General features: G+C 43.3%; 3 non-coding genes across 3 annotated transcripts; all 3 read left to right on the top strand.

Moving 5' to 3' along the window:
• The first annotated feature begins 2,153 nt into the window (after positions 1 to 2,153).
• LOC130118709 (small nucleolar RNA U3) lies at positions 2,154 to 2,366 on the top strand. Its single transcript, XR_008810779.1, has one exon. It is a non-coding gene; the product is annotated as a small nucleolar RNA U3 (small nucleolar RNA).
• Positions 2,367 to 7,394: 5,028 nt separating this feature from the next.
• Positions 7,395 to 7,607, top strand: LOC130118713 (small nucleolar RNA U3). Its single transcript, XR_008810783.1, has one exon. It is a non-coding gene; the product is annotated as a small nucleolar RNA U3 (small nucleolar RNA).
• Positions 7,608 to 11,920: 4,313 nt separating this feature from the next.
• Positions 11,921 to 12,133, top strand: LOC130118712 (small nucleolar RNA U3). The gene has a single exon (XR_008810782.1). It is a non-coding gene; the product is annotated as a small nucleolar RNA U3 (small nucleolar RNA).
• Positions 12,134 to 15,157: the final 3,024 nt, after the last annotated feature.

Genomic DNA, 15,157 nt, shown 5'->3' with positions numbered 1-15,157 from the left:
AACTTGATACTTTCCATCAGGAATGCCATTGCAATAGTTAGCTTGGCTACTACAAAGAGTTGGTCTCTGTTGCTGTGGTATTCTCTGTGCGATTGTCTGCCTGAGCTGATAAAACCCTTACACTAAGCGAAACCTAGAAAGAGCCGTCTATTAATTTTATCCAAAACTTTCACTGCAAGAAACTTGATACTTTCCATCAGGAATGCCATTGCAATAGTTAGCTTGGCTACTACAAAGAGTTGGTCTCTGTTGCTGTGGTATTCTCTGTGCGATTGTCTGTCTGAGCTTATAAAACCCTTACACTAAGCGAATCGTATAGAAAGAAACGTCCAGTAATTTTATCCAAAACTTTTACTGTGAGAAGTTTGGTACTTTCCATCAGAAATGCCATTGCCGTGGTTAGCTTGTCTACTGCGAAGAGTTAGTCTGTTGCTGTGGTATTCTCTGTGCGATTGTCTGCCTGAGCTGATAAAACCCTTACACTAAGCGAAACATAAAGAGCCGTCCATTAATTATATCCAAGACTTTCACTCCGAGAAGCTTGGTACTTTCCATCAGAAATGCCATTGCCGTGGTTAGCTTGGGTACTGCGAAGAGTTCGTCTCTGTTGCTGTGGTATTCTCTGTGCGATTGTCTGCCTGAGCTGATAAAACCCTTACACTAAGCGAAACCTAGAAAGAGCCGTCTATTAATTTTATCTAAGTCTTCACTCCGAGAAGCTTGGTACTTTCCATCAGAAATGCCATTGCCGTGGTTAGCTTGGCTACTGCGAAGAGTTCGTCTCTGTTGCTGTGGTATTCTCTGTGCGATTGTCTGCCTGAGCTGATAAAACCCTAACGCTAAGCGAAACATGTAGAAAGAGCTGTCCATTAATTTTATCCAAAACTTTCACTCCGAGTAGCTAGGTACTTTCCATCAGAAATGCCATTGCCGTGGTTAGCTTGGCTACTGCGAAGAGTTCGTCTCTGTTGCTGTGGTATTCTCTGTGCGATTGTCTGCCTGAGCTGATAAAACCCTTACATTAAGCGAAACATAAAGAGCCGTCCATTAATTTTATCCAAGACTTTCACTCCGAGAAGCTTGGTACTTTCCATCAGAAATGCCATTGCCGTGGTTAGCTTGGCTACTGCGAAGAGTTCGTCTCTGTTGCTGTGGTATTCTCTGTGCGATTGTCTGCCTGAGCTGATAAAACCCTTAAGCTAAGCAAAACCTAGAAAGAGCCGTCTATTAAGTTTATCTAAGCCTTTCACTCCGAGAAGCTTGGTACTTTCCATCAGAAATGCCATTGCCGTGGTTAGCTTGGTTACTGCGAAGAGTTCGTCTCTGTTGCTGTGGTATTCTCTGTGCGATTGACTGCCTGAGCTGATCAAACCCTAACGCTAAGCGAAACATGTAGAAAGAGCTGTCCATTAATTTTATCCAAAACTTTCACTCCGAGAAGCTTGGTACTTTCCATCAGAAATGCCATTGCCGTGGTTAGCTTGGCTACTGCGAAGAGTTCGTCTCTGTTGCTGTGGTATTCTCTGTGCGATTGTCTGCCTGAGCTGATAAAACCCTTAAGCTAAGCAAAACCTAGAAAGAGCCGTCCATTAATTTTATCTAAGCCTTTCACTCCGAGAAGCTTGGTACTTTCCATCAGAAATGCCATTGCCGTGGTTAGCTTGGCTACTGCGAAGAGTTCGTCTCTGTTGCTGTGGTATTCTCTGTGCGATTGACTGCCTGAGCTGATAAAACCCTAACGCTAAGCGAAACATGTAGAAAGAGCTGTCCATTAATTTTATCCAAAATTTTCACTCCGAGAAGCTTGCTACTTTCCATCAGAAATGCCATTGCCGTGGTTAGCTTGGCTACTGCGAAGAGTTCGTCTCTGTTGCTGTGGTATTCTCTGTGCAATTGTCTGCCTGAGCTGATAAAACCCTTACACTAAGCGAAACATATAGAAAGAAACGTCCATTAATTTTATCCAAGACTTTCACTCCGAGAAGCTTGGTACTTTCCATCACAAATGCCATTGCCGTGGTTAGCTCTGCTATTGCGAAGAGTTCGTCTCTGTTGCTGTGGTATTCTCTGTGCGATTGTCTGCCTGAGATGATGAAACCCTTACCCCAACCATAACCGAAAGATATAGAGCCATCCGTAACGTTTAGCAAAACCTAATCCTACTTTCGGGGATAAGTTCTTTTAGTGTTATCGTGAGAAACGTTTTTCTAAAGTGAGTTCCGCCACCCACGATGATGAGCTGGGGTGCTTCTTCCTGAGCGCTAATGTGGTACAGAGAAGTGGTTTAATCACAAGCTCTGTGCCTTAGATGATGTTCAATGTTCCTTTCATGGGAGCATCAAGAGAAGGGGCATGTTCTGAGTGGTAAAAAGGAAAAAAGTGCAGAAATTCATCAATTTGATCTAAACCTTAGTCTTAACTCTTAAAACATTAAATTGCAATTGCAGAAAAATTAAATTTAAAAACCAAAAACAAAAAAACACTTGTATTGTTCCAAACCCCACCAACAACATTTCAAGTTTAAAACGGGATAAAGTAATCAAGATATAAGACAATGGGAGATCAGTTGTAACGAATAAACACCCAAATTGCCCCTAGACTTAACCAATCAAACTCTATCCCTAACCGTAATCTTTGGGGTATTTCTAATCCAGCACTTGGGCATTGGCGGAGGTGCTCAGTTGACATGTGTTGGCTCTGGCATTCAACCCTAACCATAAAGTTAACCTAGTATTTTCAATCTGAAATGCCCTTGCCGTGGTTAGCTTGGCTACCGCGAAGAGTTGGTCTCTGTTGCTGTGGTATTCTCTGTGCGATTGACTGCCTGAGCTGACAAAACGCTAAGCGAAACATGTAGAAAGAGCCGTCCATTAATTTTATCCAAAACTTTCACTCCGAGAAGCTTGCTACTTTCCATCAGAAATGCCATTGCCGTGGTTAGCTTGGGTACTGCGAAGAGTTCGTCTCTGTTGCTGTGGTATTCTCTGTGCGATTGTCTGCCTGAGCTGATAAAACCCTTACACTAAGCGAAACATAAAGAGCCGTCCATTAATTTTATCCAAGACTTTCACTCCGAGAAGCTTGGTACTTTCCATCAGAAATGCCATTGCCGTGGTTAGCTTGGCTACTGCGAAGAGTTCGTCTCTGTTGCTGTGGTATTCTCTGTGCGATTGTCTGCCTGAGCTGATAAAACCCTTAAGCTAAGCAAAACCTAGAAAGAGCCGTCTATTAAGTTTATCTAAGCCTTTCACTCCGAGAAGCTTGGTATTTTCCATCAGAAATGCCATTGCCGTGGTTAGCTTGGCTACTGCGAAGAGTTCGTCTCTGTTGCTGTGGTATTCTCTGTGCGATTGACTGCCTGAGCTGATCAAACCCTAACGCTAAGCGAAACATGTAGAAAGAGCTGTCCATTAATTTTATCCAAAACTTTCACTCCGAGAAGCTTGGTACTTTCCATCAGAAATGCCATTGCCGTGGTTAGCTTGGCTACTGCGAAGAGTTCATCTCTGTTGCTGTGGTATTCTCTGTGCGATTGTCTGCCTGAGCTGATAAAACCCTCACACTAAGCGAAACGTATAGAAAGAAACGTCCATTAATTTTATCCAAGACTTTAACTCCGAGAAGCTTGGTACTTTCCATCAGAAATGCCATTGCCGTGGTTAGCTTGGCTACTGCGAAGAGTTCGTCTCTGTTGCTGTGGTATTCTCTGTGCGATTGTCTGCCTGAGCTGATAAAACCCTTACACTAATTAAAACCTAGAAAGAGCCGTCTATTAATTTTATCTAAGTCTTTCACTCCGAGAAGCTTGCTACTTTCCATCAGAAATGCCATTGCCGTGGTTAGCTTGGCTACTGCGAAGAGTTCGTCTCTGTTGCTGTGGTATTCTATGTGCGATTGTCTGCCTGAGCTGATAAAACCCTTACACTAAGCGAAACGTATAGAAAGAAGCGTCCATTAATTTTATCCAAGACTTTCACTCCGACAAGCTTGGTACTTTCCATCAGAAATGCCATTGCCGTGGTTAGCTTGGCTACTGCGAAGAGTTCGTCTCTGTTGCTGTGGTATTCTCTGTGCGATTGTCTGCCTGAGCTGATAAAACCCTTACACTAAGCGAAACCTAGAAAGAGCCGTCTATTAATTTTATCCAAAACTTTCACTGCAAGAAACTTGATACTTTCCATCAGGAATGCCATTGCAATAGTTAGCTTGGCTACTACAAAGAGTTGGTCTCTGTTGCTGTGGTATTCTCTGTGCGATTGTCTGTCTGAGCTTATAAAACCCTTACACTAAGCGAATCGTATAGAAAGAAACGTCCAGTAATTTTATCCAAAACTTTTACTGTGAGAAGTTTGGTACTTTCCATCAGAAATGCCATTGCCGTGGTTAGCTTGTCTACTGCGAAGAGTTAGTCTGTTGCTGTGGTATTCTCTGTGCGATTGTCTGCCTGAGCTGATAAAACCCTTACACTAAGCGAAACATAAAGAGCCGTCCATTAATTTTATCCAAGACTTTCACTCCGAGAAGCTTGGTACTTTCCATCAGAAATGCCATTGCCGTGGTTAGCTTGGCTACTGCGATGAGTTCGTCTCTGTTGCTGTGGTATTCTCTGTGCGATTGTCTGCCTGAGCTGATAAAACCCTTACACTAAGCGAAACCTAGAAAGAGCCGTCTATTAATTTTATCTAAGTCTTCACTCCGAGAAGCTTGGTACTTTCCATCAGAAATGCCATTGCCGTGGTTAGCTTGGCTACTGCGAAGAGTTCGTCTCTGTTGCTGTGGTATTCTCTGTGCGATTGACTGCCTGAGCTGATAAAACCCTAACGCTAAGCGAAACATGTAGAAAGAGCTGTCCATTAATTTTATCCAAAACTTTCACTCCGAGTAGCTAGGTACTTTCCATCAGAAATGCCATTGCCGTGGTTAGCTTGGCTACTGCGAAGAGTTCGTCTCTGTTGCTGTGGTATTCTCTGTGCGATTGTCTGCCTGAGCTGATAAAACCCTTACACTAAGCGAAACATAAAGAGCCGTCCATTAATTTTATCCAAGACTTTCACTCCGAGAAGCTTGGTACTTTCCATCAGAAATGCCATTGCCGTGGTTAGCTTGGCTACTGCGAAGAGTTCGTCTCTGTTGCTGTGGTATTCTCTGTGCGATTGTCTGCCTGAGCTGATAAAACCCTTACACTAAGCGAAACCTAGAAAGAGCCGTCTATTAATTTTATCCAAAACTTTCACTGCAAGAAACTTGATACTTTCCATCAGGAATGCCATTGCAATAGTTAGCTTGGCTACTACAAAGAGTTGGTCTCTGTTGCTGTGGTATTCTCTGTGCGATTGTCTGCCTGAGCTGATAAAACCCTTACACTAAGCGAAACCTAGAAAGAGCCGTCTATTAATTTTATCCAAAACTTTCACTGCAAGAAACTTGATACTTTCCATCAGGAATGCCATTGCAATAGTTAGCTTGGCTACTACAAAGAGTTGGTCTCTGTTGCTGTGGTATTCTCTGTGCGATTGTCTGTCTGAGCTTATAAAACCCTTACACTAAGCGAATCGTATAGAAAGAAACGTCCAGTAATTTTATCCAAAACTTTTACTGTGAGAAGTTTGGTACTTTCCATCAGAAATGCCATTGCCGTGGTTAGCTTGTCTACTGCGAAGAGTTAGTCTGTTGCTGTGGTATTCTCTGTGCGATTGTCTGCCTGAGCTGATAAAACCCTTACACTAAGCGAAACATAAAGAGCCGTCCATTAATTATATCCAAGACTTTCACTCCGAGAAGCTTGGTACTTTCCATCAGAAATGCCATTGCCGTGGTTAGCTTGGCTACTGCGATGAGTTCGTCTCTGTTGCTGTGGTATTCTCTGTGCGATTGTCTGCCTGAGCTGATAAAACCCTTACACTAAGCGAAACCTAGAAAGAGCCGTCTATTAATTTTATCTAAGTCTTCACTCCGAGAAGCTTGGTACTTTCCATCAGAAATGCCATTGCCGTGGTTAGCTTGGCTACTGCGAAGAGTTCGTCTCTGTTGCTGTGGTATTCTCTGTGCGATTGACTGCCTGAGCTGATAAAACCCTAACGCTAAGCGAAACATGTAGAAAGAGCTGTCCATTAATTTTATCCAAAACTTTCACTCCGAGTAGCTAGGTACTTTCCATCAGAAATGCCATTGCCGTGGTTAGCTTGGCTACTGCGAAGAGTTCGTCTCTGTTGCTGTGGTATTCTCTGTGCGATTGTCTGCCTGAGCTGATAAAACCCTTACACTAAGCGAAACATAAAGAGCCGTCCATTAATTTTATCCAAGACTTTCACTCCGAGAAGCTTGGTACTTTCCATCAGAAATGCCATTGCCGTGGTTAGCTTGGCTACTGCGAAGAGTTCGTCTCTGTTGCTGTGGTATTCTCTGTGCGATTGTCTGCCTGAGCTGATAAAACCCTTAAGCTAAGCAAAACCTAGAAAGAGCCGTCTATTAAGTTTATCTAAGCCTTTCACTCCGTGAAGCTTGGTACTTTCCATCAGAAATGCCATTGCCGTGGTTAGCTTGGTTACTGCGAAGAGTTCGTCTCTGTTGCTGTGGTATTCTCTGTGCGATTGACTGCCTGAGCTGATCAAACCCTAACGCTAAGCGAAACATGTAGAAAGAGCTGTCCATTAATTTTATCCAAAACTTTCACTCCGAGAAGCTTGGTACTTTCCATCAGAAATGCCATTGCCGTGGTTAGCTTGGCTACTGCGAAGAGTTCGTCTCTGTTGCTGTGGTATTCTCTGTGCGATTGTCTGCCTGAGCTGATAAAACCCTTAAGCTAAGCAAAACCTAGAAAGAGCCGTCCATTAATTTTATCTAAGCCTTTCACTCCGAGAAGCTTGGTACTTTCCATCAGAAATGCCATTGCCGTGGTTAGCTTGGCTACTGCGAAGAGTTCGTCTCTGTTGCTGTGGTATTCTCTGTGCGATTGACTGCCTGAGCTGATAAAACCCTAACGCTAAGCGAAACATGTAGAAAGAGCTGTCCATTAATTTTATCCAAAATTTTCACTCCGAGAAGCTTGCTACTTTCCATCAGAAATGCCATTGCCGTGGTTAGCTTGGCTACTGCGAAGAGTTCGTCTCTGTTGCTGTGGTATTCTCTGTGCAATTGTCTGCCTGAGCTGATAAAACCCTTACACTAAGCGAAACATATAGAAAGAAACGTCCATTAATTTTATCCAAGACTTTCACTCCGAGAAGCTTGGTACTTTCCATCACAAATGCCATTGCCGTGGTTAGCTCTGCTATTGCGAAGAGTTCGTCTCTGTTGCTGTGGTATTCTCTGTGCGATTGTCTGCCTGAGATGATGAAACCCTTACCCAGACCATAACCGAAAGATATAGAGCCATCCGTAACGTTTAGCAAAACCTAATCCTACTTTCGGGGATAAGTTCTTTTAGTCTTATCGTGAGAAACGTTTTTCTAAAGTGAGTTCCGCCACCCACGATGATGAGCTGGGGTGCTTCTTCCTGAGCGCTAATGTGGTACAGAGAAGTGGTTTAATCACAAGCTCTGTGCCTTAGATGATGTTCAATGTTCCTTTCATGGGAGCATCAAGAGAAGGGGCATGTTCTGAGTGGTAAAAAGGAAAAAAGTGCAGAAATTCATCAATTTGATCTAAACCTTAGTCTTAACTCTTAAAACATTAAATTGCAATTGCAGAAAAATTAAATTTAAAAACCAAAAACAAAAAAACACTTGTATTGTTCCAAACCCCACCAACAACATTTCAAGTTTAAAACGGGATAAAGTAATCAAGATATAAGACAATGGGAGATCAGTTGTAACGAATAAACACCCAAATTGCCCCTAGACTTAACCAATCAAACTCTATCCCTAACCGTAATCTTTGGGGTATTTCTAATCCAGCACTTGGGCATTGGCGGAGGTGCTCAGTTGACATGTGTTGGCTCTGGCATTCAACCCTAACCATAAAGTTAACCTAGTATTTTCAATCTGAAATGCCCTTGCCGTGGTTAGCTTGGCTACCGCGAAGAGTTGGTCTCTGTTGCTGTGGTATTCTCTGTGCGATTGACTGCCTGAGCTGACAAAACGCTAAGCGAAACATGTAGAAAGAGCCGTCCATTAATTTTATCCAAAACTTTCACTCCGAGAAGCTTGCTACTTTCCATCAGAAATGCCATTGCCGTGGTTAGCTTGGCTACTGCGAAGAGTTCGTCTCTGTTGCTGTGGTATTCTCTGTGCGATTGTCTGACTGAGCTGATAAAACCCTTACACTAAGCGAAACCTAGAAAGAGCCGTCCATTAATTTTATCCAAGTCTTTCACTCCGAGAAGCTTGGTACTTTCCATCAGAAATGCCATTGCCGTGGTTAGCTTGGCTACTGCGAAGAGTTCGTCTCTGTTGCTGTGGTATTCTCTGTGCGATTGTCTGCCTGAGCTGATAAAACCGTTAAGCTAAGCAAAACCTGGAAGGAGCCGTCTATTAAGTTTATATAAGCCTTTCGCTCCGAGAAGCTTGGTACTTTCCATCAGAAATGCCATTGCCGTGGTTAGCTTGGCTACTGCGAAGAGTTCGTCTCTGTTGCTGTGGTATTCTCTGTGCGATTCACTGCCTGAGCTGATAAAACCCTAACGCTAAGCGAAACATGTAGAAAGAGCTGTCCATTAATTTTATCCAAAACTTTCACTCCGAGTAGCTAGGTACTTTCCATCAGAAATGCCATTGCCGTGGTTAGCTTGGGTACTGCGAAGAGTTCGTCTCTGTTGCTGTGGTATTCTCTGTGCGATTGTCTGCCTGAGCTGATAAAACCCTTACACTAAGCGAAACATAAAGAGCCGTCCATTAATTTTATCCAAGACTTTCACTCCGAGAAGCTTGGTACTTTCCATCAGAAATGCCATTGCCGTGGTTAGCTTGGCTACTGCGAAGAGTTCGTCTCTGTTGCTGTGGTATTCTCTGTGCGATTGTCTGCCTGAGCTGATAAAACCCTTAAGCTAAGCAAAACCTAGAAAGAGCCGTCTATTAAGTTTATCTAAGCCTTTCACTCCGAGAAGCTTGGTATTTTCCATCAGAAATGCCATTGCCGTGGTTAGCTTGGCTACTGCGAAGAGTTCGTCTCTGTTGCTGTGGTATTCTCTGTGCGATTGACTGCCTGAGCTGATCAAACCCTAACGCTAAGCGAAACATGTAGAAAGAGCTGTCCATTAATTTTATCCAAAACTTTCACTCCGAGAAGCTTGGTACTTTCCATCAGAAATGCCATTGCCGTGGTTAGCTTGGCTACTGCGAAGAGTTCATCTCTGTTGCTGTGGTATTCTCTGTGCGATTGTCTGCCTGAGCTGATAAAACCCTCACACTAAGCGAAACGTATAGAAAGAAACGTCCATTAATTTTATCCAAGACTTTAACTCCGAGAAGCTTGGTACTTTCCATCAGAAATGCCATTGCCGTGGTTAGCTTGGCTACTGCGAAGAGTTCGTCTCTGTTGCTGTGGTATTCTCTGTGCGATTGTCTGCCTGAGCTGATAAAACCCTTACACTAAGCAAAACCTAGAAAGAGCCGTCTATTAATTTTATCTAAGTCTTTCACTCCGAGAAGCTTGGTACTTTCCATCAGAAATGCCATTGCCGTGGTTAGCTTGGCTACTGCGAAGAGTTCGTCTCTGTTGCTGTGGTATTCTATGTGCGATTGTCTGCCTGAGCTGATAAAACCCTTACACTAAGCGAAACGTATAGAAAGAAGCGTCCATTAATTTTATCCAAGACTTTCACTCCGACAAGCTTGGTACTTTCCATCAGAAATGCCATTGCCGTGGTTAGCTTGGCTACTGCGAAGAGTTCGTCTCTGTTGCTGTGGTATTCTCTGTGCGATTGTCTGCCTGAGCTGATAAAACCCTTACACTAAGCGAAACCTAGAAAGAGCCGTCTATTAATTTTATCCAAAACTTTCACTGCAAGAAACTTGATACTTTCCATCAGGAATGCCATTGCAATAGTTAGCTTGGCTACTACAAAGAGTTGGTCTCTGTTGCTGTGGTATTCTCTGTGCGATTGTCTGTCTGAGCTTATAAAACCCTTACACTAAGCGAATCGTATAGAAAGAAACGTCCAGTAATTTTATCCAAAACTTTTACTGTGAGAAGTTTGGTACTTTCCATCAGAAATGCCATTGCCGTGGTTAGCTTGTCTACTGCGAAGAGTTAGTCTGTTGCTGTGGTATTCTCTGTGCGATTGTCTGCCTGAGCTGATAAAACCCTTACACTAAGCGAAACATAAAGAGCCGTCCATTAATTATATCCAAGACTTTCACTCCGAGAAGCTTGGTACTTTCCATCAGAAATGCCATTGCCGTGGTTAGCTTGGCTACTGCGATGAGTTCGTCTCTGTTGCTGTGGTATTCTCTGTGCGATTGTCTGCCTGAGCTGATAAAACCCTTACACTAAGCGAAACCTAGAAAGAGCCGTCTATTAATTTTATCTAAGTCTTCACTCCGAGAAGCTTGGTACTTTCCATCAGAAATGCCATTGCCGTGGTTAGCTTGGCTACTGCGAAGAGTTCGTCTCTGTTGCTGTGGTATTCTCTGTGCGATTGACTGCCTGAGCTGATAAAACCCTAACGCTAAGCGAAACATGTAGAAAGAGCTGTCCATTAATTTTATCCAAAACTTTCACTCCGAGTAGCTAGGTACTTTCCATCAGAAATGCCATTGCCGTGGTTAGCTTGGCTACTGCGAAGAGTTCGTCTCTGTTGCTGTGGTATTCTCTGTGCGATTGTCTGCCTGAGCTGATAAAACCCTTACACTAAGCGAAACATAAAGAGCCGTCCATTAATTTTATCCAAGACTTTCACTCCGAGAAGCTTGGTACTTTCCATCAGAAATGCCATTGCCGTGGTTAGCTTGGCTACTGCGAAGAGTTCGTCTCTGTTGCTGTGGTATTCTCTGTGCGATTGTCTGCCTGAGCTGATAAAACCCTTAAGCTAAGCAAAACCTAGAAAGAGCCGTCTATTAAGTTTATCTAAGCCTTTCACTCCGAGAAGCTTGGTACTTTCCATCAGAAATGCCATTGCCGTGGTTAGCTTGGTTACTGCGAAGAGTTCGTCTCTGTTGCTGTGGTATTCTCTGTGCGATTGACTGCCTGAGCTGATCAAACCCTAACGCTAAGCGAAACATGTAGAAAGAGCTGTCCATTAATTTTATCCAAAACTTTCACTCCGAGAAGCTTGGTACTTTCCATCAGAAATGCCATTGCCGTGGTTAGCTTGGCTACTGCGAAGAGTTCGTCTCTGTTGCTGTGGTATTCTCTGTGCGATTGTCTGCCTGAGCTGATAAAACCCTTAAGCTAAGCAAAACCTAGAAAGAGCCGTCCATTAATTTTATCTAAGCCTTTCACTCCGAGAAGCTTGGTACTTTCCATCAGAAATGCCATTGCCGTGGTTAGCTTGGCTACTGCGAAGAGTTCGTCTCTGTTGCTGTGGTATTCTCTGTGCGATTGACTGCCTGAGCTGATAAAACCCTAACGCTAAGCGAAACATGTAGAAAGAGCTGTCCATTAATTTTATCCAAAATTTTCACTCCGAGAAGCTTGCTACTTTCCATCAGAAATGCCATTGCCGTGGTTAGCTTGGCTACTGCGAAGAGTTCGTCTCTGTTGCTGTGGTATTCTCTGTGCAATTGTCTGCCTGAGCTGATAAAACCCTTACACTAAGCGAAACATATAGAAAGAAACGTCCATTAATTTTATCCAAGACTTTCACTCCGAGAAGCTTGGTACTTTCCATCACAAATGCCATTGCCGTGGTTAGCTCTGCTATTGCGAAGAGTTCGTCTCTGTTGCTGTGGTATTCTCTGTGCGATTGTCTGCCTGAGATGATGAAACCCTTACCCCAACCATAACCGAAAGATATAGAGCCATCCGTAACGTTTAGCAAAACCTAATCCTACTTTCGGGGATAAGTTCTTTTAGTCTTATCGTGAGAAACGTTTTTCTAAAGTGAGTTCCGCCACCCACGATGATGAGCTGGGGTGCTTCTTCCTGAGCGCTAATGTGGTACAGAGAAGTGGTTTAATCACAAGCTCTGTGCCTTAGATGATGTTCAATGTTCCTTTCATGGGAGCATCAAGAGAAGGGGCATGTTCTGAGTGGTAAAAAGGAAAAAAGTGCAGAAATTCATCAATTTGATCTAAACCTTAGTCTTAACTCTTAAAACATTAAATTGCAATTGCAGAAAAATTAAATTTAAAAACCAAAAACAAAAAAACACTTGTATTGTTCCAAACCCCACCAACAACATTTCAAGTTTAAAACGGGATAAAGTAATCAAGATATAAGACAATGGGAGATCAGTTGTAACGAATAAACACCCAAATTGCCCCTAGACTTAACCAATCAAACTCTATCCCTAACCGTAATCTTTGGGGTATTTCTAATCCAGCACTTGGGCATTGGCGGAGGTGCTCAGTTGACATGTGTTGGCTCTGGCATTCAACCCTAACCATAAAGTTAACCTAGTATTTTCAATCTGAAATGCCCTTGCCGTGGTTAGCTTGGCTACCGCGAAGAGTTGGTCTCTGTTGCTGTGGTATTCTCTGTGCGATTGACTGCCTGAGCTGACAAAACGCTAAGCGAAACATGTAGAAAGAGCCGTCCATTAATTTTATCCAAAACTTTCACTCCGAGAAGCTTGCTACTTTCCATCAGAAATGCCATTGCCGTGGTTAGCTTGGCTACTGCGAAGAGTTCGTCTCTGTTGCTGTGGTATTCTCTGTGCGATTGTCTGACTGAGCTGATAAAACCCTTACACTAAGCGAAACCTAGAAAGAGCCGTCCATTAATTTTATCCAAGTCTTTCACTCCGAGAAGCTTGGTACTTTCCATCAGAAATGCCATTGCCATGGTTAGCTTGGCTACTGCGAAGAGTTCGTCTCTGTTGCTGTGGTATTCTCTGTGCGATTGTCTGCCTGAGCTGATAAAACCGTTAAGCTAAGCAAAACCTGGAAGGAGCCGTCTATTAAGTTTATATAAGCCTTTCGCTCCGAGAAGCTTGGTACTTTCCATCAGAAATGCCATTGCCGTGGTTAGCTTGGCTACTGCGAAGAGTTCGTCTCTGTTGCTGTGGTATTCTCTGTGCGATTCACTGCCTGAGCTGATAAAACCCTAACGCTAAGCGAAACATGTAGAAAGAGCTGTCCATTAATTTTATCCAAAACTTTCACTCCGAGTAGCTAGGTACTTTCCATCAGAAATGCCATTGCCGTGGTTAGCTTGGGTACTGCGAAGAGTTCGTCTCTGTTGCTGTGGTATTCTCTGTGCGATTGTCTGCCTGAGCTGATAAAACCCTTACACTAAGCGAAACATAAAGAGCCGTCCATTAATTTTATCCAAGACTTTCACTCCGAGAAGCTTGGTACTTTCCATCAGAAATGCCATTGCCGTGGTTAGCTTGGCTACTGCGAAGAGTTCGTCTCTGTTGCTGTGGTATTCTCTGTGCGATTGTCTGCCTGAGCTGATAAAACCCTTAAGCTAAGCAAAATCTAGAAAGAGCCGTCTATTAAGTTTATCTAAGCCTTTCACTCCGAGAAGCTTGGTATTTTCCATCAGAAATGCCATTGCCGTGGTTAGCTTGGCTACTGCGAAGAGTTCGTCTCTGTTGCTGTGGTATTCTCTGTGCGATTCACTGCCTGAGCTGATCAAACCCTAACGCTAAGCGAAACATGTAGAAAGAGCTGTCCATTAATTTTATCCAAAACTTTCACTCCGAGAAGCTTGGTACTTTCCATCAGAAATGCCATTGCCGTGGTTAGCTTGGCTACTGCGAAGAGTTCATCTCTGTTGCTGTGGTATTCTCTGTGCGATTGTCTGCCTGAGCTGATAAAACCCTCACACTAAGCGAAACGTATAGAAAGAAACGTCCATTAATTTTATCCAAGACTTTAACTCCGAGAAGCTTGGTACTTTCCATCAGAAATGCCATTGCCGTGGTTAGCTTGGCTACTGCGAAGAGTTCGTCTCTGTTGCTGTGGTATTCTATGTGCGATTGTCTGCCTGAGCTGATAAAACCCTTACACTAAGCAAAACCTAGAAAGAGCCGTCTATTAATTTTATCTAAGTCTTTCACTCCGAGAAGCTTGGTACTTTCCATCAGAAATGCCATTGCCGTGGTTAGCTTGGCTACTGCGAAGAGTTCGTCTCTGTTGCTGTGGTATTCTATGTGCGATTGTCTGCCTGAGCTGATAAAACCCTTACACTAAGCGAAACGTATAGAAAGAAGCGTCCATTAATTTTATCCAAGACTTTCACTCCGACAAGCTTGGTACTTTCCATCAGAAATGCCATTGCCGTGGTTAGCTTGGCTACTGCGAAGAGTTCGTCTCTGTTGCTGTGGTATTCTCTGTGCGATTGTCTGCCTGAGCTGATAAAACCCTTACACTAAGCGAAACCTAGAAAGAGCCGTCTATTAATTTTATCCAAAACTTTCACTGCAAGAAACTTGATACTTTCCATCAGGAATGCCATTGCCATGGTTAGCTTGGCTACTGCGAAGAGTTCGTCTCTGTTGCTGTGGTATTCTCTGTGCGATTGTCTGTCTGAGCTTATAAAACCCTTACACTAAGCGAAACGTATAGAAAGAAACGTCCAGTAATTTTATCCAAAACTTTTACTGTGAGAAGTTTGGTACTTTCCATCAGAAATGCCATTGCCGTGGTTAGCTTGGCTACTGCGAAGAGTTAGTCTGTTGCTGTGGTATTCTCTGTGCGATTGTCTGCCTGAGCTGATAAAACCCTTACACTAAGAGAAACGTATAGAAAGAAACGTCCATTAATTTTATCCAAGACTTTCACTCCGAGAAGCTTGGTACTTTCCATTAGAAATGCCATTGCCGTGGTTAGCTTGGCTACTGCGAAGAGTTCATATCTGTTGCGGTGGTATTCTCTGTGTGATTGTCTGCCTGAGCTGATAAAACCCTTACACTAAGAGAAACGTATAGAAAGAAACGTCCATTAATTTTATCCAAGACTTTCACTCCGAGAAGCTTGGTACTTTCCATCAGAAATGCCATTGCCGTGGTTAGCTTGGCTACTGCGAAGAATTCGTCTCTTTTGCTGTGGTATTCTCTGTGCGATTGACTGCCTGAGCTGATAAAACCCTAACGCTAAGCGAAACATGTAGA

This window comes from Lampris incognitus, chromosome 9 (genome assembly GCF_029633865.1).
Source record: "Lampris incognitus isolate fLamInc1 chromosome 9, fLamInc1.hap2, whole genome shotgun sequence".
NCBI lineage: Eukaryota > Metazoa > Chordata > Actinopteri > Lampriformes > Lampridae > Lampris > Lampris incognitus.
This window is presented reverse-complemented; position numbering and strand designations above follow the sequence as displayed.